Here is a 25,592-nt window from a genome sequence, read left to right as displayed (position 1 = left end):
GTCATCTTCATCCCCCTGTCAGCTTCCCACCATCCCACCCCTGTCATCTTCATCCCCCTGTCAGCTTCCTATCATCCCACTCCCTGTCATCTTCATCCCCCCTGTCATTTTCACCCCCCCCCCGTCATCTTCCTACAATCCCACCCCCTGTCATCTTCATCCCCCATGTCATCTTCATCCCCCTTGTCTTCTTCATACCCCTGTCATCTTCCTACCATCCCCCCCCTGTCATCTTCACCCCCCTGTCATCGTCATCCTCCCTGTCATCTTCCTACCATCCTACCCCCTGTCATCGTCATCCTCCCTGTCATCTTCACCCCCCCTGTCATCTTCATCCTACCTGTCATCTTCATCCCCACTGTCAGCTTCATCCCCCCAGTCATCTCCCCACCATCCCACCATCTGTCATCTTCATCCCCCCTGTCATCTTCCTACCATCCCACCCCCTGTCATCTTCACCCTCCCTGTCATCTTCATCCCCCCTGTCATCTTCATCCCCCCTGTCATCTTCATCCCCCCTGTCATCTTCACCCTCCCTATCATCTTCACCCCCACTGTAAGCTTCATCCCCCCAGTCATCTCCCCACCATCCCACCCCCTGTCATCTTCATCCCCCCTGTCATCTTCCTACAATCCCACCCCCTGTCATCGTCATCCTCACTGTCATCGTCATCCTCACTGTCATCTTCATCCTCCCTGTCATCTTCCTACCATCCCACCCCCTGTCATTGTCATCCTCCCTGTCATCTTCATCCTCCCTGTCATCTTCATCCCCCCTGTCATCTTCATCCTCCCTGTCATCTTCATCCCCACTGTCAGCTTCACCCCCCCAGTCATCTCCCCACCATCCCACCCCCTGTCTTCTTCATCCCCCATGTCATCTTCCTACCATCCCACCCCCTGTCATCTTCATCCCCCCTGTCATCTTCCTACCATCCCACCCCCTGTCATCTTCATCCCCCCTGTCATCTTCATCCCCCCTGTCATCTTCATCCCCCCTGTCATCTTCACCCTCCCTGTCATCTTCACCCTCCCTGTCATCCTGTCATCTTCATCCTCGTCATCTTCCTACCATCCCACCTCCTGACATCTTCATCCCCCCGGTCATCTTCCCACCATCCCACCCCCTGTCATCTTCATCCCCCCTGTCAGCTTCCCATCATCCCACCCCCTGTCATCTTCATCCCCCTGTCATCTTCCTACAATACCACCCCCTGTCATCTTCCTACAATACCACCCCCTGTCATCTTCATCCCCCCTGTCATCTTCCCACCATCCCACCCCCTGTCATCTTCATCCCCCTGTCATCTTCATCCCCCCTGTCATCTTCCTACTATCCCACCCCCTGTCATCTTCATCCCCACTGTCAGCTTCATCCCCCCAGTCATCTTCCTATAATCTCACCCCCTGTCATCTTCATCCCCACTGTCAGCTTCATCCCCCCAGTCATCTTCCCACCATCCCACCCCCTGTCATCTTTATCCCCCCTGTCATCTTCATCCTCCCTGTCATCTTCATTCCCCCTGTCATCTTCCTTCCATCCCACCCCTGTCATCTTCATGCCCCCCCCCCCCCGTACCCCACTGTCAGCTTCCTACCACCCAAGCCCCTTAAATTTACTGGTGCATATCATATATGATGGACGCAGGGAAATTTTTTTTTCCCAGTGACAACACGGACACATGGACATTTGTCCTTCCAGTGATACCACCAATGCAGGGAATTTCTTATTTCAGTGACACCAAGGATGCAGGGACAATCTTTTTTCCAGTGACACCACAGATGCATTTCTACCCAAAACCCTGCTCACCCATAGTGCAGTGACCCTGTTTTTAAAATGTTTTAAAACGTTTTATTTTTTTGGGGGGGGGGGGGGCTCAAGTAGCTGGTCTTGCCTAGGGCGCAAAATAGTCTAGCACCGGCCCTGCAAACAATACCTGATCTCAATGGCGGCCGGTGTATTGAGGGCGCAGGGGCGTTGCCCCCCATCCATGCGTCCGGCCCCCTAATCTGCATGCAAGGGCGCCGGACGCATGGAGCCTAATGTTTTTTTTTTTTTTAAATCACCTGATTAGAGCCAGAGGCTCTAATAGGGCGATGCAAAGGGTGGAGCCGGGGCGCAGAGCAGTGCGCCCCAAGCCCACCCATTGTGTGACAACACAACCCCATGCCATTGGCCGAGGAGGAGGTGGGAGCGGGAGGACTGGAGGAGAAGCTGCCGCCGGGGGACTGAGGAGAAGCCGCCCGCCGCTGCTGCTCCAGGTAAGTAAGGGGGCACGCAAGCTGATCTCTGCATTGGGGGAATGTATGCTGGTCACTGCATTGAAGGGGACACGCACGCTGATCTCTGCATTGGGGGAATGTATGCTGGTCACTGCATTGAAGGGGGCACGCACGCTGATCTCTGCATTGGGGGAATGTATGCTGATCACTGCATTGAAGGGGGCACGCACGCTGATCTCTGCATTGGGGGAATGTATGCTGGTCACTGCATTGAAGGGGGCACGCACGCTGATCTCTGCATTGGGGGAATGTATGCTGATCACTGCATTGAAGGGGGCACACACGCTGATCTCTGCATTGGAGGAATGTATGCTGATCACTGCATTGAAGGGGGCACGCACGCTGATCTCTGCATTGGGGGAATGTATGCTGGTTACTGCATTGAAGGGGGCATGCACGCTGATCGCTGCATTGGGGGAATGTATGCTAGTCACTGCATTGAAGGGGGCACGCACGCTGGTCACTGCATTGAAGGGGGCATGTACGCTGCTCTCTGCATTGAAGGGGGCATGTACGCTGGTCACAGCATTGAAAGGGGGCATGTACGCTGGTCACAGCATTGAAAGGGGGCACGCTGGTCACTGTGCATTGAAAGGGGCCACGCTGGTCACTGTGCATTGAAAGGGGGCACGCTGGCATCTCTGCATTGAAAGGGAGCACGCTGGTCTCTCTGCATTGAAAGGGGGCACGCTGGTCTCTCTGCATTGAAAGGGGGCACACTATACCTTAATTACTGAAGGCCCCTTTCACACTTTTGCAACCTCAAAGTCACGCAATTTTTTACAGCGTTTTTTGCCGCAAAGCAATGCCTATTACATTTTTCTGTTTGCGCCCCCCCCCAAACATTTTGAGCACCAGCCGCCACTGCCTGCTCTGATTCTACTTCTGAGGAACAGATGCTCAAGGTCCTGGTCTTTATTGATGTTTGCATTTTATTGCATGTCTTTGCAGCTTCCTAAGTTCTTGTTCTATGTATGCTATCCTGGGACTTGTTAGAAACGTATTTAGTGCTGTATATTTTAGGGATGCACCGATATATCAGCCACTGAAAATATATATATATATAAAACTATTCTATTTGACTTGTTTATTAATATTATGAATTTAAATAAATATTCATTTATTTTTAGCACTTTTTTTTTTCCATTTTCGGCGGATCATTTTCAGCAATCATTATCGGCAACTTTTTTTCTATTGCAAAACGCTGATAACCCTATATATATATATATATATATATATATATATATATATATATATATATATATATATATATATATATATATATATATATATATATATATATATATATACACACACTTTTTTTTTTTTTTTAAACTGTCCATTTCGGTTTCTGTTTTTGGCCAAGTGCATTCTAAACTTTTCGTTTCTGTCCAGAATTTTCATTTCAGCGCACCACTAGAATATTTCTATGTCTCCTATGTCAGTGCCACATGTCTCACCTGTTTTGTTTTTACATAAAAGCACTAAGAGAATATTTGTGTCAGCATGCGCTTCCAGCAAAAGGCTTGCAAACTACATTAGACTTAGACCTGCACAGCCACTGCAGAGAAAGGTTGGCCACCTTTAGTGGAGGGATACCAACACATTTCTAGAGCAATCGGGCACACGTAATGACAATGACAGTCACTGAGCTCGGTGATGTCAGCTTGTATCTATGGTGTTCTATACATCCATCCATGATTCTGCTGAACCTTCTACTTTTGCTGCTTCCAGCTTCTATCTTCCATGCAGAAAAAGAAATAGTCTCTGAATTCAACCCTCTTGGAGACTTTGGAAATCTGAGCTGGGCGACCTCCAGTGGTAATGATGGAAAATTGCAGTCAGCTGGAAATTCTTTTTTTTTGTCTTTTACCAGCAGGGGTCAGTGCTGCCTACACGATTTATTATTATTTGTAAATGAACCAAAAGTTGTTTTATTCACCTCTAGTATGCAATTTCCTTTTTGCAAATTCTTTATTTATAATATTTAGTGCCTAAGAGGCATTGAGAGCGATGAGAAAAATGATGTTGAGTTTTGTACAAAAAAAAATAATCTCTTGCAGATGTAAATGAATCAGAAGGAGCGTACATAAATAGATGAACAGTACAATGGTATGAAAAAATGAATTGTAGAAAGTAATTTCTCAGTAATAAAGCATAGATGACAACGCAGTATGTATTTTATGAATGTGATTGTATCCAATGATAGAATTGAAAAATGGATTTGTATCCCTTTAGATGGGATATTGATGTGTTGGGGATAAGTAGAGTGTAAAAGTAAATAAAAGTAAGAATGATTGTGTTGTATAATAAAAGGGGAGACTGTGTCTCACTGTATTGCCCAGGCTGTTCTACACTGGCTATTCACAGGCGCGATCCCACTGCTGATCAGCACGGGGGTTTTGACCTGCTCCGTTTCCGACCTGGGCCGGTTCACCCCTCCTTAGTGCAACCTGGTGGCTCCAGGCTCCCCTAGAGCCACCATATTGATACCGAACTTAGCATGGACACCCGATCGACATAGCACAGGGTAGACCAGAACTCCTGGACTCAAGCAATCCGACAGCCTCAGCCTCCCAAGTAGCTGGGATTACAGACGCACGCCACCGCGCCCGGCGAGGAAGCCTGCTTCCCTATGTAAGAAGAAGCTGAAAAACAAGTGACGTCAGAAGAGTAATACTGCCATCTAGCGTCAATATTGTGTAAGTGCTTTGCTGCCAGTACAATAAACCAAGTCACCAAAGTACAGAGTAGTTGTTACATTCACATATAAGATTTTACAGAATTTTTAAAATATAGATTTTTTTAACCACTTTAAGACCGGAGGATTTTCCTGCTCAATGACCAGGCCACTTTTTTCAACTTGGCACTGCGCGAATTTAACTGACAATTGCGCGGTCATGCTATGCTGCACCCAAACGAAATTTATGTCCTTTTTTTTCCCACAAACAGAGTTTTCTTTTGGTGGTATTTGATCACCTCTGCGCTTTTCATTTTTTGCGATATTAATAAAAAAAGAGCGAAAATTATGCAAAAAATTGACATTTTATACTTTGACAGTTAAAAAATCTCCAATATATTCCATTTTTGTCATATTTAGGCCAAATGTATTTAGACAATTGCGCGGTCTTGCGACGCTGTACCCACATTAAATTTATGTCCTTTTTTTTCCCCCAAAATAGAGTTTTTTTTGGGTGGTATTTGATCACCTGTGGAATTTTAAATTTTTGAAAAAAGAGCGACAATTTTGAAAAAAAAAACTATAATTTTTCACATTCTGATATATAACATTCCCCAAAAAAAAATTTTACAAATCACATTTTTTTAACATTTTAGGCCAATTTTTATTCTGCTACATATTTTTGGTAAAAAAAAAAAACCCAATAAGCGTATTTTGATTGGTTTGTGCAAAAGTTATCGCGTTTACTAACTACAGGAAAGATTTATGTAATTTTTATTGGTTTTTTTTTTTTTTTTACTAGTAATGGCGGCGATCTGCGATTTTTTGCGGGACTGCAACATTGCGGCAGACAGATCGGCACCCTGTGGTGGGTGGCTGGCTGTCTGGTACCCTGTGGTGGGTGGCTGGCTGTCTGGTACCCTGTGGTGGGTGGCTGGCTGGCACCCTGTGGTGGGTGGCTGGCCCCCTGTGGTGGCTGGCTGTCTGGCACCCTGTAATTGGTTGGCTAGCTGTCTGGCACCCTGTGGTGGGTGGCTGGCTGGCATCCTGTGGTAGGTAGGTGGCTGGCACAGGGGCTGTGAGTGGCTGGCTGGTACAGGGCCTGTGGGCGACTGGCTGGTACAGTGCCTGTGGCTGGCTGGTACAGGGCCTGTGGGTGGCTGACTGTCTGGCACCCTGTCTGTGGGTGGCTGGCTGTCTGGCACCCTGTGGTGGGTCGCTGGCTGCCTGGCACCCTGTGGTGGGTGGGTGGCTGGCACAGGGGCTGTGAGTGACTGGCTGTTACAGTGCCTGTGGCTGGCTGGCTGGTACAGGGCCTGTGGATGTGGATAGCTGGCTGGCACCGGGCTGCTGTGGGTGGGTGTATGGCTTTGATACACTCCCGCGAGGCTAGTCCAGACTCCAGACGAGGCTGTTCAAGGCGAGGGAGGTGGCCTAAGAAGGCAGAATGACATCACAAAAATATTGGCAATATCGGCCAGTTCCGGGGCCAATACCAATATATCGGGGAAAGTGCATATCGGCCCCCCCGATAATTGATCTTACCCTACTCTCTACCCCAACCTGTCCTGCTATCTCATACTCTAGCTGTCTTCAGGTGATCCCTGAAAACTCATCTCTTTAGGGAAGCCTATCACACCTCCAACTAATCTTTTACCACTTTCATCAGTTTATTCCCCACAGTTTCAACCTTTTGTACCACCTGCCCTACCCTATTAGATTGTAAGCTCTTCTGAGCAGGGCCCTCTTAATCCTCTTGTATTTTATTGTATTGTAACTGTATTGTCTTCCTTTTATATTGTAAAGCACTGTTGGTGCTATATAAATCCTGTATGATAATAATAATAATATTACCCTGAAGAATGGCATGTAACCACTGCTGGAGTACATACAGCATACATGGAAACTGTCCCAGATTTTCCATGACAGTCCAGTAAATGTGTCCTTGCTGCTAAACATGTACACCATGGGGACCAGAATCTTCCACCAGCAGTCTCCAGCCCAGAAGAATTCAAGGAAGGACAGAAGAAAGGCTTTATCTGTGCTAACACCTCCTGAGTGAGTCCCCACTCACTGTACATCCCAATTAGCCATAGCGTGCTCAATGCAGCCTAAACCCCGATCTTCAATGCACCCTAAACCCCGATCTTCAATACAGCCTAAACCCCGATCTCCAATGCAGCACAAACCCCGATCTCCAATGCAGCCTATACCCTGATCTCCAATGCAGCCTAAACCCCGATCTCCACTGCTGGCTGCAGAATACAAAGGTAGAGTATCTGTATTTCCAGATGGCGAGAGGCGGGGGGGGGGGTGAATCTGTGGGGGAGATGAGTTGAGTCTGCAGGAGGGTGGTAGACACTGATACTGTGGGCTGTTACAGCCGGTTTCAGTTGCGGCCTCCATGGCCGCTGCAGTGCTGGGGATCCTGGGCCATTGAATTACTCAAAACCCCCCAGATGACAAACATCTCTCCCCTGCCATTTCCCTACTCCACCCTCCACTCAAAAAGCTGATACAGATAACCCAATTCACACTCATCACCACCACCATCCAGCCTAGGACTTCCCTGCCACTTCCCACCGTCACACTATTCTGGCACATATCAATGTTTGGCCAAGGACAGGCATCACTCCTAGTTACTACCTAACCCCCCTCCCCCTCCCTAGGTGACAGACAACATTCCATTACCACTTCCCAACATTCCAAGCATCCCATCCCACATAAAACCTCTGCTGAAAGATATCCTTCCCCAACTGAGTCACCTCTGCCAACAGACTACCCCCACAGCCTACTCACAGCCCCATCCCTCTCCAGCATGCATCACTCCTCAGTTTTCCCCCACCTGCTGATTGATATCCCTCAATGACCACATCACACCCACTGCACTAAAAATTGGCATTGGCACGCACGCTGGACACTCTGCATTGAAAGGGGGCACGCTGGTCTCTGCATTGAAGGGGGCACGCTGGTCTCTGCATTGAAGGGGGCACGATGATCTCGGCATTGAAGGGGGCACGCTGGTCTCTGCATTCAAGGGGGCACGCTGGTCTCTGCATTGAAGGGGGGCACGCTGGTCTCTGCATTGAAGGGGGGAACGCTGGTCTCTGCATTGAAGGGGGGCACGCTGGTCTCTGCATTGAAGGGGGCACGCTGGTCACTGTGCATTGAAGGGGGCATGCTGGTCACTGTGCATTGAAAGGGGGCACACTAGTCTCTCTGCATTGAAAGGGGGCACGCTGTGGTCACTCTGCATTGAGGGGGGCACACTATACCTTAATTACTGAAGGCCCCTTTCACACTTTTGTGACCTCAAAGTCACGCAATTTTTTACAGCGTTTTTTGCCGCAAAGCAATGCCTATTACATTTTTCTGTTTGCGCCCCCCAAAAATTTTGAGCACCAGCCGCCACTGCCAGGCTGTGTCCAGAAGGATTTATTTATTAAAGAGCACGCTGAATGACTCTGGGCCCCCACCAGACTAGACACTGCTTGATGGGCCTACTTTAGGCCTGATTCACATGTATGCAGGTTGGGGGCCCACATTTTCAAAGGCACAGCATCCTATTCATTTGAATGAGCTGCTTTCCCCCAGAAAAAAAAAGGTGCATGCAGCATTTTAAAATTTCAGTGGCATCATGCACCATGCGACTTACCTGCAGTTCCTTCACTGGCAAGCTTGCTGCATTTTTAGGAATGTGGGCCATGCATTTAAAAACACAGTGCATTTGCATTAACTATGTCATGCAAACGCACTGTGTTTTTAAATGCATGGCCCACTAAAAGTTATTAAGTTGGCGAGTACTGTTAAAGATCTAGCTAAGGACTTGACTTGCTTGCGGACTAGTTCTTTATGTTTACATTATTAAAGTTTTTTTTTTTTATAATTCTATGTGTGTGTTTGTTTTTTGAGATTTTGGGGTGGAGAGCTAAATTGCATGGGCGGGGGGGGGGGGGGGGGCAAGAAAATGTTTGCCCAGGGTCCAAACCATATTAACCGGTTGCCGACTGCGCACACTATATTTACTGCGGCAGTCACCCCCGGCCAGGCAGAGTGACGTAGGTCTACGTCGCTCGCCTGTCACTGCTATTAGAGCCAATAGCGGGCGAGCGCGTGCCCGCCGAGGTGCGCGCCCGCCTCGGGTCGTTCAGGGAGGAGTGCGGGCGTGTGACCGGCAGACCCGATGTCCGCCGGTCACTCGCTGATCGTCGGTACAGCGGGAGAAAGGCAGAGCGGCTTATGTAAACAAGCCGCCTGTCATTCTCCCCTGTGTAAAAATGAAGATCAGACGGTTCTACTATGTAGAACCGTTGATCTTTGTTTTTACACCAATAGCCATGTCCCACTACAGTTAGAATCACGCCCCTAGGACACACTTAACCCCTCCCTGTCCAATACAGTTAACCCCTTCCCTGCCAGTGTCATTTTTGCAGTAACAGTGCATATATATAGCACTGATTACTGCAGTAATGTCACTGGTACCCCCAAAAGTGTCAAAAATGTCAGTCAAGGGTCCGATCTGTCCGCCGCAATGTCGCAGTACCTCAAAAAAATCGCAGATCGCCGCCATTACTCGTTAAAAAAAAAAACACCAAAAATGACAAAAATCTTTCCCTTTGTTAGTAAACGCGATAACTTTTGCGCAAACCAATCAAAATACGCTTTTTGCGATTTTTTTTACCAAACATATGTAGCATAAAACAATTTGGCCGAAAATGTTAAAAAATTTTGATTTTTACATTTTTTTGGGGGGGAATTTCATATAAAAAAAAAAGTTAAAAATATTGTTATTTTTGCAAAAATTACGCTCTTTTTTTGTTTATAGCGCATGATCAAAAAATCGCACAGGAGATCAAATACCACCAAAAGAAAGCTCTGTTTGTGGGAAAAAAAGGACATGAAATTCGTTTAGGTACAGCGTCGCACGACCGCGCAATTGTCCGTTAAAGTCACGCAGTAAAAAATCGCAAAAACCCCCTGGTCAGGAAGGGGGTAAAATCTTCCGGGGCTTAAGTGGTTAAAGACGGCCCTGATATCTATGGTGTTCTATACATCCATCATTCCGCTGTGCCATCACAGAACCTTCTACTTTTGCTGCTCCCAGCTTCTGTCTTCCATGCAGAGAAAAATAAATGGTCTCTGAATTCAACCCTCTGGGAGACTTTGGAGTCTGAGCTGGGCGACCTCCAGTGGTAAAGATGGAAAATTGCAGTCAGCTGGAAATGCTTTATTTGTCTTTCACCAGCAGGGGTCAGTCCTGCCTACACAATTTATTTTGTTTGTAAATGAATAAAAAAAAATATTTGTGAAGTCCTCCTATAACCAAGAGTTGTTTTATTCACCTCTAATATGCAATTTCCTTTTGGCAAATTCCTTATAATATTTAGCGCCTAAGAGGCAATGAGAAAAATGATGTAGAGTTTTGTATAAAAGAAATCTCTTGCCGATGTAAGTGAATCTGAAGCAGCGTACATAAATAGATAAACAGAAGAATGGTAGAGTAATATGAAAAAATGAATTGTAGAAAGTAATTTCTCAGTAATAAAGCATAGATGACAATGCAGTATGTATTTTATGAATGTGATTGTATCCAATGATAGAAGTGAAAAATGGATTTGTATCCCTTTAGATGGATGAGAGTATTGATGTGTTGGGGATAAGTAGAGTGTAAAAGTAAATAAAAGTAAGAATGATTGTATTGTATAATAAAAGGGGAGACTGTGTCTCACTGTATTGCCCAGGCTGTTCTACACTGGCTATTCACAGGCGCGATCCCACTACTGATCAGCACGGGGGTTTTGACCTGCTCCGTTTCCGACCTGGGCCGGTTCACCCCTCCTTAGTGCAACCTGGTGGCCCCAGGCTCCCCTAGAGCCACCATATTGATACCGAACTTAGCGTGGACACCCGATCGACATAGCACAGGGTAGACCAGAACTCCTGGACTCAAGCAATCCGACAGCCTCAGCCTCCCAAGTAGCTGGGATTACAGACGCACGCCACCGCACCCGGCGAGGAAACCTGCTTCCCTATGTAAGAAGAAGCTGAAAAACAAGTGACGTCAGAAGAGTAATACTGCCATCTAGTGTCAATATTGTTAAGTGTAAGCGCTTTCTTAGCAGTACAATAAATAAAAGTCAGCAAAGTACAGAGTAGTTGTTACATTCACGTAGAAGTTTTAAAAAATTTTTTATAAATAGATTTTTTTAATGTTTATGCTCACTGCACAGCTTTCTTTCTTTCGCCTAGATGAGAATGATGATGTTTGTGTGTTATGCACAAGTGTGGGATTTGTGTCATTACTATGACAACCTATAAACCAAATAATTCTCTGTAGGGTGTGCTGTTACCTTCATATGAGGGATAGACCGATATTGTTTTTTCAGGGCCGATACCGGATATTTTGGTCACAACGTATCGGTACATTTATAGTTTTTAAAAATAAAGACAATTTTTGACACACATCTGGTATTGAAGATGTTAATTTTTGTTTAATGCTTAATGGCTGGCTTGCTGGCACCCTGTGGTGGGTGACTATCTGGCACCCTGTGGTGGATGGCTAGCTGTCTGGCACCCTGTGCTGGGTGGCTGGCTGGCACCCTGTGGTGGGTGGCTGGCTGGCACCCAGTGGTGGGTGACTGGCATGGCACAGGGGCTGTGAGTGGCTGGCTGGTACAGGGCCCCTCCCTCCCCCTCCCTAGGTGACAAACAACATTCCATTACCACTTCCCAACATTCCAACCATCCCATTCCACATAAAACCTCCGCTGAAAGATATCCCTCCCCAACTGAGTCACCTCTGCCAACAGACTACCCCCCCCCCCCACACACACACACACACACACACACAGCCTAATCACACCCCCATCCCTCTCCAGCATGCATCACTCCTCAGTTTTCCCCCACCTGCTGATTGATATCCCTCCATGACCACTGCACTAAAAAAACATCCCCTCAGCCTGCTCTCCTGCATATACTGCCTTCTGATATACACTATATTACTAAAAGTATTGGGGTGCCTGCATTTACACACACATGAACTTTAATGGCATCCCAGTCTTAGTCCGTAGGGTTCAATAGTGAGTTGGTCCACCCTTTTTCAGCTATACAAGCTTCAACTCTGCTGGGAAGGCTGTCCACAAGGTTTAGGAATGTGTCTATTTTTAACCATTCTTCCAGAAGCGCATTTGTGAGGTCAGGCACTGATGTGGATGAGAAGGCCTGGCACACAGACTGCACTCTAATTCATCCCAAAGGTGTTCTATCAGGTTTAGGTCTCTGTGCAGGCCAGTCAAGTTCCTCCACGCCAAACTTGCTCATCCATGTCTTTATGGACCTTACTTTTTGCACTGGTGAGCTGTGAGGATGGAACAGGAAACATACAGTTAATATAATAAAGTTGATCTTCACCCACATTTTCTACTTTCCCTTATACCAACTTCAGTAAAATAAAGCAAAGAAATGCCAAATCAACTTAACAATGTCCCACTTACATCAAAGTCCTCATCAATGCCCCCATTACAGCAGAGTCTCCCCTTATACTCTTCATCTCCTTCGGTGCCCCCTTTTACATCAGAGTCCCTTTAAGAGGGCTGGATAAAATCTTGCTGCAAGCCAGATTCGGCCGTCATCTCATCGGTTTATGGACTAATTTATGGACTACTCCTGACATTGGAGCAACTGAGCTTGATATGATCTTTTTTCACCTATGTTTGTGAGTAGCCATTTTATATGTTGCATGAATAAAGCCTATTAATGAGGATAATGTGCTAGGTCGGTGCTCCCTTTCTTTGTTTCTCTTTGCCTCTAGATTTGGCCCTCCGGCTGTAATTTGGAGACCCCTGCTCTAGGAGATTTATTAATCTGAGCTGGGCAAACTTCAGTGGTGTTCAAGCAACATTGCAGTCAGAGGGAAATTCTTAGTTGTCTTTCACTAGTAGGGATCAATGCTGCCTACACCTTGTATTGTGTTCATAAATGAACATATAAAAACAAGTTATTCAGGGTTTTCTATAAAATGGGGACTGTGTGTCATGGCTGCTCTACACTGGCTATTCAGAGGTTCAATCCCACTATTGATCAGTACAGGGGATTTGACCTGCTTTTCTTCCAAACTGGGCCGGTTCACCCCACCTTGGGACAACCTGGTGGCCCCAGGCTCCCCTGAAGCCACCATATTGATACCAAACTAAGGCTGGCCATACACTATACAATTTTCTTGTTCAACTTTCCTTTAGATTTACCAAAACCATGTAATATAGGGTCAAACCTAAACACTTTCAATTTGTATGCAATCAGGCAGGCCCTTGCACTACATAGTTTAAGGTAAATCTAAAGGAAATTGAATAAGAAAATTGTATAGTGTATGGCCAGCCTTAGGGTGGCCCAGAACTCCTAGACTCATGCAACCCAACAGCCTCAGCCTGCCAAGTAGCTGGGATAACAGACACACACCACTGTGCCCAGCAAGCAATCAGACTTCTCTTAGAAACCAGAAGCTGAAAGAAAAGTGACATCAGTAGCTGAACAATGAATGTAAGTGCTTCATTACCAATACAATAAACCAGGTTTTCAAAGCACAGCATGAATGAAACACAATAAAGGAATTCAGTTAACATATAAGTGGAGCTTTACCCTTGTTTTTCACATTCCCTTATACTAACTTCAGTGAAATAAAGCAATTCATTTCCAAGTCAACAGTTACAAATTATTCAATGTTTTCTATAAAAAGGAGACTATGTCCTGCTATATTGTCCAGGCTGCTCTACACTGGCTGTTCACAGGTGCAATCCCACAACTGATCAGCACGGGGGTTTTACCCTGCTCTGGTTCCAGCCTGGGCCGGTTCACCCCTCCTTAGGACAATCTGGTGGCCCTGGGCCCCCTAGAGCCACCATACTGATCTTAGTGTGGACACCTAACCAACATAGCGGAGATCAGAACTCCTGGACTCAAGCAATCCAACACAAAGACAGTACAAAGACAAAGACAGTATTAACCACTTTACCACCGGAGGATTTTGCTGTCTTACGTCTGGGCCACTTTTTGCGATTCGGCACTGTGCAACTTTAACTGACAATTGCGCGGTCATGCAACGCCATACCCAAACGAAATTTACGTCCTTTTTTACCCACAAATAGAGCTTTCTTTTGGAGGTGTTTGATCGATTGTGGTATTTGTGCGATTTTTACTTTTTGCGCTATAAACAAAAAAAGAGCGACAATTTTGAAAAAATAATATTTTTCACATTTTTTTATATGAAATTCCCACCAAAAAAAAATGTAAAAATCGAAATGTTTTATCATTTTAGGCCAATTTGTTTTCTGCTACATATTTTTGGTTAAAAAAAATCGCAATAAGCGTATTTTCATTGGTTTGCGCAAAAGTTATTGCGTTTACTAACTATGGGAAAGATTTCTGTAGTTTTTGGTGTTTTTTTTTTAACGACCTGTGAAGCTCTGGTGAACTCCATAAATAATGGCAGCCACACAAAATGTTGGCACTTTGCCAATTTCAACATTTTCACTTGTGGGTGTACTCATGTTTGTTGCCAGTGGTTTAGACATTAATGGCTGTGTGAAGATAGTGAAAAAACTATCAGCGCAAGACTAAGTGAAATTCAAATGTGTATAAAATGTGCTAGAATAAATCAATATATAAATCCGGCTGCATACACAAATTGTGTCCACACCTCACAACAAAAACATAAAAATCAAAAAACGTGCTGCGCCAGAAGTGCACAAAAATAATTAGTGATTACATGAATCAACAAGTGTTATCAACAAAATATGGTGTCCATCATATGTGCTCTGATGAAACATAAATGTTCATATAAAGTGCTCCAAAGTAATGATTAGTATATCCAGGTGATGACAGGACAGCCTCAATCCCTTGTGAATCAAGCAGGAACCACCAGTGTGTGAACTCCCTCCACCAGTAAGATTGGCCTCTCACCTTGATACCAGACCCAAACGGGCCAGCATGAGCATATCAGGGGATAAACAGACTATCACAGGTAACCTCTCCAGCCTTCACCTCCGGGGGTCGCCAGGACATAAAATAAAGATAAAGCAAAGATCTAGTGCTCTCTGAATGTAAAAAATGAGCTTTTATTGAGCATAAAGGGGTAACTCACATTTGTTGGGCACTCAGCCGTGCCTGCTATTATGGCATTCAGTGTTGGAGAGTAGCACCCGAGCGATCGGCGTCAGGCACGCAGGCTCCGCCTCCCTATACGCGTTACGCCTGGAGCGTGGGCTCCGTTTGGCTTCTTCGGTAGATGCTCCATTTCTGGTGTCAGTGGGAGGAAGAGTGCTCCGTTTCTGGTGTCAGTGGGAGGAAGGTTGCTCCATTTCTGGTGTCAGTGGGAGGAAGAGTGCTCCATTTCTGGTGTCAGTGAGAGGAAGAGTGCTCCATTTCTGGTGTCAGTGGGAGGAAGAGTGCTCCATTTCCGGTGTCAGTGGGGGGAAGAGTGCTCCATTTCTGGTGTCAGTGAGAGGAAGAGTGCTCCATTTCTGGTGTCAGTGGGAGGAAGAGTGCTCCATTTCCGGTGTCAGTGGGGGGGAAGAGTGCTCCATTTCCGGTGTCAGTGGGAGGAAGAGTGCTCCATTTCTGGTGTCAGTGGGAGGAAGAGTGCTCCATTTCCGGTGTCGGTGGAAGGAAGAGTGCTCCATTTCCGGTGTCAGTGGAGGGAAGAGTGCTCCATTTCCGGTGTCAGTGGGAGGAAGAGTGCTCCATTTCTGGTGTCAGTGGGAGGAAGAGTGCTCCCTTTCTGGTGTCAGTGGTAGGAAGAGTGCTCCATTTCTGGTGTCAGTGGGAGGAAGAGTGCTCCGTTTCTGGTGTCAGTGGGAGGAAGAGTGCTCCGTTTCTGGTGTCAGTGGGAGGAAGAGTGCTCCATTTCCGGTGTCAGTGGGGGGAAGAGTGCTCCATTTCAGGTGTCAGTGGGAGGAAGAGTGCTCCATTTCCGGTGTCAGTGGGGGGAAGAGTGCTCCATTTCCGGTGTTAGTGGAGGGAAGAGTGCTACATTTCTGGTGTCAGTGGGAGGAAGAGTGCTCCATTTCTGGTGTCAGTGGGAGGAAGAGTGCTCATTTTCTGGTGTCGATGGGAGGAGGAGTGCTCCATTTCTGGTGTCGGTGGGAGGAGGAGTGCTCCATTTCTGGTGTCGGTGGAAGGAAGAGTGCTCCATTTCTGGTGTCGGTGGGAGGAAGAGTGCTCCATTTATGGTGTCAGTGGTAGGAAGAGTGCTCCATTTCTGGTGTCAGTGGTAGGAAGAGTGCTCCATTTCTGGTGTCAGTGGTAGGAAGAGTGCTCCATTTCTGGTGTCAGTGGTAGGAAGAGTGCTCCATTTCTGGTGTCAGTGGTAGGAAGAGTGCTCCATTTCTGGTGTCTGAGGGAGGAGGAGTGCTCCATTTCTGGTGTCGGTGGGAGGAAGAGTGCTCCATTTCTGACGTCGGTGGGAGGAAGAGTGCTCCATTGCTGGCGTCAGTGAGAGCAATAGTACCCCGTCATCAGTGTTGATGGGAGAAATAGTGCCCCATCATCAGTGTAGGTGGGGGGAAGAGTGCCCCATTGTCAGTGTCAGTGGGAGGAATAGTGCCCCATCAATGGTGTCAGTGGGATGAATTGTGCTCCATTGATGGTGTCATTGTGAGGAATAGCGTGGGTGTTAGTGGCAGGATTTATGCCATGTTGTTGTCAATGGATGGAATAGTCCTCCCAGGCTGGATAAAGGCAAACAAAGGGCTGATTCTGGCCCCCAGGCCACAGTTTGGAGACCACTGCTGTATACAAACAACACCTGCTCTGATTCTACTTCTGAGGAACAGATGCTCAAGGTTCTGGTCTTTATTGATGTCTGCATGTCTTTGCAGCTTCCTAAGTTCTTGTTCTATGTATGCTATCCTGGGACTTGTTAGAAACGTATTTAGTGCTGTATATTTTAGGGATGCACCGATATATCAGCCACTGAAAAAAGGGTTATCCGTGTTTTGCAATAGAAAAAAAGTTGCCGATAATGATTGCTGAAAATGATCTGCCGAAAATAGAAAAAAAAGTTCTAAAAATAAATACATATTTATTTAAATTCATGATAATAATTAAAAAGTCAAATAGAATACAGTTTTATATACATATATATATATATATATATATATATATATATACACATTTAAAAAAATTTTTTTAAACTGCCCATTTCGATTTTGGTTTTCGGCCAAGTACATTCCGAACCTTTAGTTTCGGTCCAGAATTTTCATTTCAGTGCACCACTAGAATGTTTCTATGTCTCCTATGTCAGTGCCACACGTCTCACCTGTTTTGTGTCAGCATGCACTGCCAGCAAAAGGCTTGCAAACTACATTAGACTTAGACCTGCACAGCCGCTGCACAGAAAGGTTGGCCACCTTTAGTGGATGGATACCAACACACATTTCTAGAGCTATCGGCCACACGTAGTGACAATGACACAGTCACTGAGCTCGGCGATGTCAGCTTGTATATCTATGGTGTTCTTTCCATCCATCATTCCGCTGTGCAGTCACAGAACCTTCTACTTTTGCTGCTCCCAGCTTCTATCTTCCATGCAGAAAAATAAATAGTCTCTGAATTCATCTCTCTTGGAGACTTTGGAGTCTGAGCTGGGCGACCTCCAGTGGTAATGATGGAAAATTGCAGTCAGCTGGAAATGCTTTATTTGTCTTTCACCAGCAGGGGTCAGTGCTGCCTACACGATTTATTTTGTTTGTAAATGACTAAAAATATATTTGTGAAGTCTTCCTATAACCAAGAGTTGTTTTATTCACTTCTAGTATGCAATTTTCTTTTGGCAAATTCCTTATAATATTTAGCGCCTAAGAGGCATTGAGAGCGATGAAAAAAACGATGTAGAGTTTTGTCTAAAAGAAATCTCTTGCAGATGTAAGTGAATCTGAAGCAGCGTACATAAATAGATGAACAGAAGAATGGTAGAGTAATATGAAAAAATGAATTGTAGAAAGTAATTTCTCAGTAATAAAGCATAGATGACAATGCAGTATGTATTTTATGAAAGGGATTGTATCCTATGATATAATTGTAAAATTAATTTGAATCCATTACACAGATTGTGATGTATAATAAAAGGGGAGACTGTGTCTCACTGTATTGCCCAGGCTGTTCTACACTGGCTATTCACAGGCGCTATCCCACTACTGATCAGCACGGGGGTTTTGACCTGCTCCGTTTCCGACCTGGGCCGGTTCACCCCTCCTTAGTGCAACCTGGTGGCTCCAGGCTCCCCTAGAGCCACCATATTGATACCGAACTTAGCGTGGACACCCGATCGACATAGCACAGGGTAGACCAGAACTCCTGGACTCAAGCAATCCGACAGCCTCAGCCTCCCAAGTAGCTGGGATTACAGACGCACGCCACCGCGCCCGGCGAGGAGATATGCTTCCCTATGTAAGAAGAAGCTGAAAAACAAGTGACGTCAGAAGAGTAATACTGCCATCTAGTGTCAATATTGTTAAGTGTAAGCGCTTTCTTAGCAGTACAATAAACCAAGTCAGCAAAGTACAGAGTAGTTGTTACATTCACATAGAAGTTATTACATTATTTTTTATAAATAGATTTTTTTTAATGTTTATGCTCACTGCACATGTTTATTTCTCGCCTAGATTAGAATAATGTTGGTTGTGTGTTATGCACAAGTGTGGGATTTGTGTCATTACTATGACAATCTATAAACAAAATAATTCTGTGTAGGGTGTGCTTTTACCTTCATATAGTGTAACAGCACACCTGCCCTGTCCCTCTATTATACAGACTTCCAATACTGCCTAGAAGTGGCCATTTTAACACATTATGCAAGCATGGTCCACTGTTGTTACTATTAGGAAATCTGCCCTAATTCACATTTAAATTCAAAATACTAACTGTAGCAATATTTCCAGGCATTGGGCCTGATGTGGGTCTGCCATGGTCACCGGTAACACCATCAGCACATTTAAGCTGAATGGCCAAGTGTGAGATTTGAGTCAGAGAACAGGCCGGCATCTTTGGTTTGTTTTGTTTATTTTATATGGGGATGGGAGAAGGGACTGAGTGGGATACTCCTCTGGCTCAACTAGGTAAAAATTGGAACAACTTGAGAAAATCTTGAAATCACTGACTTGCTGCACTGTATTGAAACTTGACTTCTGACACTCTGGTTGGCTCAAAAGTCCTTGGCTGTACTGAAGACTGACTTCTGACGCTCTGGTTAGCTCAAAAGTCTCTGACACTGCTCCCTCCAGTCCTTCCTGACTGAGGTAGCCTTTTTAACCACTTAAGCCCCGGAAGATTTTACCCCCTTCCTGACTAGGGCCTATTTTGCGATTCGGCACTGCATTGCTTTAACGGACAATTGCGTGGTCGTGTGACGCTGTAACTAAACAAATTTCACGTCTTTTTTTTCCCACAAACAGAGCTTTCTTTTGGTGGTATTTGATCACCTGTGCGATTTTTTGATCATGCGCGATAAACAAAAAAATGAGCGTCAATTTTGCAAAAATAACAATATTTTTCAATTTTTTTATTTGAAATTCCCCCCAAAAAAATGTAAAAATCAAAACTTTTTAACATTTTAGGCCAATTTGTTTTCTGCTGCCTATGTTTGGTAAAAAAAAAAATCGCAAAAAGCGTATTTTGATTGGTTTGTGCAAAAGTTATTGTGTTTACTAACTAAGGGAAAGATTTTTGTCATTTTTGTTGTTTTTTTTTTTTAACGAGTAATGGCGGCGATCTGCGATTTTTTTTGCGGGACTGCGACATTGCGGCGGACAGATCGGACCCTTGACTGACATTTATGACACTTTTGGGGTTACCAGTGACATTACTACAGTAATCAGTGCTATACAGATGCATTGTTACTGTAAAAATGACACTAGGAAAAAAAAAAAAAATGACACTAGGAGGGAAGGGGTTAACTTTATTGGAGAGGGAGGGGTTAAGTGTGTCCCTAGGGGCGTGTTTCTAACTGTGATTGGATGTGGCTACTGGTGTAAAAACAGTGATCAACGGTCCTACATAGTAGAACCGTGTGATCTCTATTCTTACACAGGGGAGAATGACAGGCGGCTTTGTTTACATTAGGCGCCTGCCTTTCTCCCGCTCTAACGGACGATCGCGAGTGCCCGGCGGACATCAGGTCCACCGGGCACATGGGCGGGGAGGTCCGTGAGCGAGCGGGAGTGGGAGCGCGCCTCCAGCGGTGCGCTTGCTCCCTAGAGCCTCACAGGCTAGCGACGTAGACCTACGTCGCTTTGCCTGTGAGGGGCTGACTGCTCACCTAAATATACTGTGAGCGGTCGGCAAGCGGTTAACACTGCTGCTGCAACTCTCAACACTGTACACTGCATGCTGTACACTGAATACTTCAGGGCCCACTCACTGGCACCCCCTTTACTCTTCAGGGTCAACACTGGCACCCCCTTTACTCTTCAGGGTCAACATTGGCACCCCCTTTACTCTTGCTCCTGCACCATCTAGCTAGCTCCTGGATCCGTCTGACCTTCTCCGGAGTGGTGCCCTCTCTCATGAGCAGACCCCCAGGGGCAGTTTGCAGTACTCACGACTGGGAATGCTTTCCTGAAACTCGACCCCTCTCAGCTCCGCTGGTCCTCGGCACACCGGATTCTTTCTGCAGCTCAGCTCAGCCCTCCGTCCCCTCAGGCAAGCCGCCTGGGACATCCGATTCCTCTTGACAGGAGGAGAGACAGCCGTACCCTCCCTCCTGGGACTCTGCTTCCCACCAAAGACGCTGCGTCGTGTGCTCCCCTCAAACTTATACCCACTCCCAGAATGCTGTGTGACAGAATCTGCCTTTCTGGAGTAAATACAAGCCTGGGTGAGCCATTGGCTGGGTTTCCTCCACTGCCCAATGAGAGACCTTTCATGGAGCACAGTGGGGAGACTCCCCAGTCTCAACAGCCACACCTAGGAACCATGACAGCCCAGCTGAAAATCATGGCCCTGCTGATAAGCAGACAAAGCCCACTACACTTTACCTAGCACCTACCTTGTAGGGTGCTACATAACCACAACATACAAAGCCACTCACAACTTGGCCCGAGCTACATCACCAATCTGGTCTCCAAATAATTACCCAAATCGTCCTCTCCGCTCCTCTCAAGAACTCCTACTCTCAAGCTCCCTTGCCTCCTCCTCTCATGCTCGTCTCCAGGATTTTCCCGGAGTCTCTCCCATCCTCTGGAACTCTCTACCCCAACCTGTCCGGCTATCTTCTCCCTGAAAACTCATCTCTTCAGGGAAGCCTATCACACCTCCAACTCATCTTTGACCTCTTCCATCAGCTCATTCCCCACAGTTACAACCTTTTGTACCACCAGCCCCACCCTATTAGATTGAAAGCTCTTCTAAGCAGGGCCCTCTTAATCCTCTTAAGGGTTAATTGTATTGTAACTGTATCTTCTTCTTTTTATATTGTAAAGCGTTGCATAAACTGTTGGCGCTATATAAATCCTGTAAAATAATAATAATAATAATAATAATAATAATATTACCCTGAAGAATGGCATGTAACCACTGCATGAGTACATACAGCATACATGGAAACTGTCCCAGGTTTGCCATGACAGTCCAGTAAATATGTCCTTGCTGCTAAATATGTACACCATGGGGACCAGAATCTTCCACCAGCAGTCTCCAGCCCAGAAGAATTCGAGGAAGGACAGAAGAAAGGCTTTATCTGTACTTATACCTCCTGAGTGCGTCCCCACCCACTGTACATCCCAATTAGCCATAGCGTGTTCAATGCAGCCTAAACCCTGATCTCCAATGCAGCCTAAACCCTGATCTCCAATGCAGCCTAAACCCCGATCTCCAATGCAGCCTAAACCCCGATCTCCAATGCAGCCTAAACCCTGATCTCCAATGCAGCCTAAACCCCGATCTCCACTGCTAGCTGCAGAATCCAAAGGCAAAGTATCTGTACTGCCAGACGGTGGGGGGGAGGAGGGGGGGGGTGAGTGTGTGGGGGAGATGAGCTGAGTCTGCAGGAGGGTGGTCGGCACCGGTACTGTGGGCTGCTACAGCTGGTTTAAAGCGGAGTTCCGGGCACAGAAATGATTTTTTACTGAACATACCCCCGGGCCAGTCAGGGCTAGCACATTCCCACAATGGCTAGCCTCTGATCTGTCCCGGTTCGCACTTACCTTTTAGAAGAAATACTTACTTATAAAATTTCTTCCACAGCGTTTCCATCTCTGTTGTGGGCAGCTGAAGCCGGCGCGGTCCTCTTCTCTGTCTTCTTCCGCGTCTTCTTGTCCCAGAATGCACTGCACCGCCCCCTCTCGTCACTTCCGGTGCGGCGTCGCCCGGAAATGATGAGCGGGGCCGGTGCCGTCGCATTGATTCCTGGGAGCTATGACGTTTAGCTCCCAGGAATCATTGCAAGGCAGGAAGTGACGGGGTGAGCCGCGGCTCCGAGGGAGGAAGCAGTCAGAGGTGAGTATATACGATCTTCAATAAAAAGGTGAGTAAACAAAAAAAATAAAAATAACTATCCAATTCCTTTTCAGGTGAGCTCTACCTAGCGGAGGGGCACAAAAAAAAAAATCGTTTTTATGCCCGGAACTCCGCTTTAAGTTGCGACCTCTGTGGCCGCTGCAGTGCTGGAGATCCAGGGCGGGGCCATTGAATTACTCACAACCCCCCCCCCCCGGATGACAAAGATCTCTCCCCTGCCATTTCCCTACTCCACCCTCCACTCCAAAAGCTGATACAGATAACCCAATTCACACTCATCACCCAGCCTGGGACTTCCCTGCCACTTCCCACTGCCACACTATTCTGCCACATATCAATGTTTGACCAAGGACAGGCATCACTCCTAGTTACTTCCTAACCCCCCTCCCCCTCTCCCTAGGAGACAGACAACATTCCATTACCACTTCCCAACATCCCATCCCACATAAAACCTCCGGTGAAAGATTTCCTTCCCCAACTGAGTCACCTCTGCCAACAGACTACCCCCCCCCCCCCCCCCCACAGCCTACTCACACCCCCATCCCTCTCCAGCATGCATCACTCCTCAGTTTTCCCCCACCTGCTGATTGATATCCCTCCATGACCAAATCACACCCACTGCACTAAAAAACATCCCCTCAGCCTGCCTCCCCCCCTCTTATCTAACTTCCTTTGCTCAGTAAAACCTAGAGCTGACCACACAATACGATCTGGTTGTGAATACCATCTGAACTCCTCTCCCTGCACATGCTGCCCACCTGCATACCATCCATACTGCTCTCCTGCATATACTGCCTTCTGATATACGCTATATTACTAAAAGTATTGGGACGCCTGCCTTTACACGCACATGAACTTTAATGGCATCCCAGTCTTAGTCTGTAGGGTTCAATATTGAGTTGGCCCACCCTTTGCAGCTATAACAGCTTCAACTCTTCTGGGAAGGCTGTCCACAAGGTTTAGGAGTGTGTTTATGGGAATGTTTGACCATTCTTCCAGAAGTGCATTTGTGAGGGCAAGCACTGATGTGGATAAGAAGGCCTGGCTCAGAGTCTCTGCTCTAATTCATCCCAAAGGTGTTCTATCAGGTTGAGGTCAGGACTCTGTGCAGGCCAGTCAAGTTCCTCCACCCCAAACTCGCTCATTCATGTCTTTATGGACCTTGCTTGTGCACTGGTCAAATCATTTGGTGGAGGGGGGATTATGGTGTGGGGTTGTTTTTCAGGGGGTTGGGCATGGCCCCTTAGCTCCAGTGAAGGGGACTCTTAAGGTGTTGACATACCAATACATTTTGAACAATTTTATGCTACCAACTTCCCAGATGGAAAGCAATTGTGCTGCATATTTGAAAATGACTTGCTAAGTTATTGCTAGACTTGCCGGGCTTCACAAGTTTGTTTCACAATTGCAGCAAGTTTACATTGCATGACTCCAGATCGACTTGCTTTGCAAACATTCTGCAAGTCTGCTGCAAGTTCTGGGTCAGTTATGTTGTGAAACAGTCATCCTGCCACAGGGGGCACTGTGGCTGAATTTTCATGCTGTAGACTTGCAGAGCTCTTGCTGTAGACTCACCACTGCAACTTTGCTCTTGCTAGAGACTTGCCGTGTACATTTGCTACAAATTGGAAAAGTGTCAACTAGAACTTGTCCTTTATATTCTCTGCAAGAGTACAACTTGCCAGTGAAAATGTGCAGCAAGTAAACAGTTTGGGGATGGCCCCTTCGTGTTCCAATAGGACCAGGGGCAGACTGACAACTCATGGGGCCCCCGGGCAATAGGAGATTATGGGGCCCCCTGTGTCCCTGCCCACACTGAAGCCACACCCACACAAAGCTCCACCTACATATTGCACTGCTCACAAATGCTTTCAAGCAGAAATATAAGAAAAGCAGTGTGCCACCTTCTAGCAGCAGCTAAACTGTAAGTAGGGCTGTGTCCTCAATCTCCATTCTTTGGCTCAAACGTGAAAGATCGGAGGTCTGTTTTGAAACCTGGTATATCACCAAAGCCACCCAATTGGGTTCCTAAGAAAAAAAAATGTAAAAAGTAATAAAAAACGAAATTGTAAAACAAAATAGCAATGGGGAAAAAATTAGCAAACAAAGAAAAAACAATTGTGAACAAATCATATTGTAATTGAATGCTATTAAAAATGTCCTTTCCTTTTTAATCTGCAGCTGTTGTAATTTTCTGAAAATGCAATACAATATGGCTACCTGAATGTGTACTGACCACACCCCAGAAACATCATTTCCTGCTTGTGGGATTGGCTCACCAATTTTCCCAGAAGTCTGCACTAAGATACAAGTCAGATTTCCGGTGTTCTAAAATTTTGTCGGACCTATGAAAATTCCAGACCTCGTCACTTCCGGCTGGTGCGAGCCCCGGTGTGCATGCGCACAAGACATTTTCAAGGTCCGATGAAATTCTAAGACTTAGCGAACAGCTGATTGAGAGGAGGAGGGGCTGAGGTGGGACGCACACACCGCCGTGGGAAAATTGTTGTCACGGCTGAACCAAAGGTGCTGGAGACCCCAAAATTGTATCGCAGGTAGCCAAGACGCTTCCCTACAGCTGATAAAAATTTGGGGTCTCTAAGGCTGGGTTCTTGGGGTCACTGCTCCGCGCCCTTTCATCCCCAGCTGTAGGGAAGCGTCTTGGCTACCTGCGATACAATTTTGGGGTCTACAGCACCTTTGGTTCGGCCGTGACAGCAATTTTCCCACGGCGGTGTGTGCGTCCCACCTCAGCCCCTCCTCCTCTCAATCAGCTGTTCGCTAAGTCTTAGAATTTCATCGGACCTTGAAAATGTCATGTGCGCATGCGCACCGGGGCTCGCACCAGCCGGAAGTGACGAGGTCCGGAATTTTCATGGGTTCGACAAAAATTTTGAACACCGGCATCCCCTGCAACAAAAATGTCATTTTTGGTGAGATACTCCCAATAGGAACACGTCTAAAGGGATGCAGGCCCCGCAGCCTTCCGCATTAGAGCCCTGCAGGTGCCACAGTGTGAAAGACTTCAGACAAACTGAGCTGTACTTGAGCACAATGAGCAGACCTCACTAGCAGATCCTGCTCTCTGGTAGGCAGAGAACAATACAGATTTATCTGGCAATCT

This window comes from Pelophylax lessonae (assembly GCF_965119305.1).
Source record: "Pelophylax lessonae genome assembly, chromosome: 13".
Taxonomy (NCBI): Eukaryota; Metazoa; Chordata; class Amphibia; order Anura; family Ranidae; genus Pelophylax; species Pelophylax lessonae.
Note: the sequence above shows the minus strand (reverse complement) of the source record.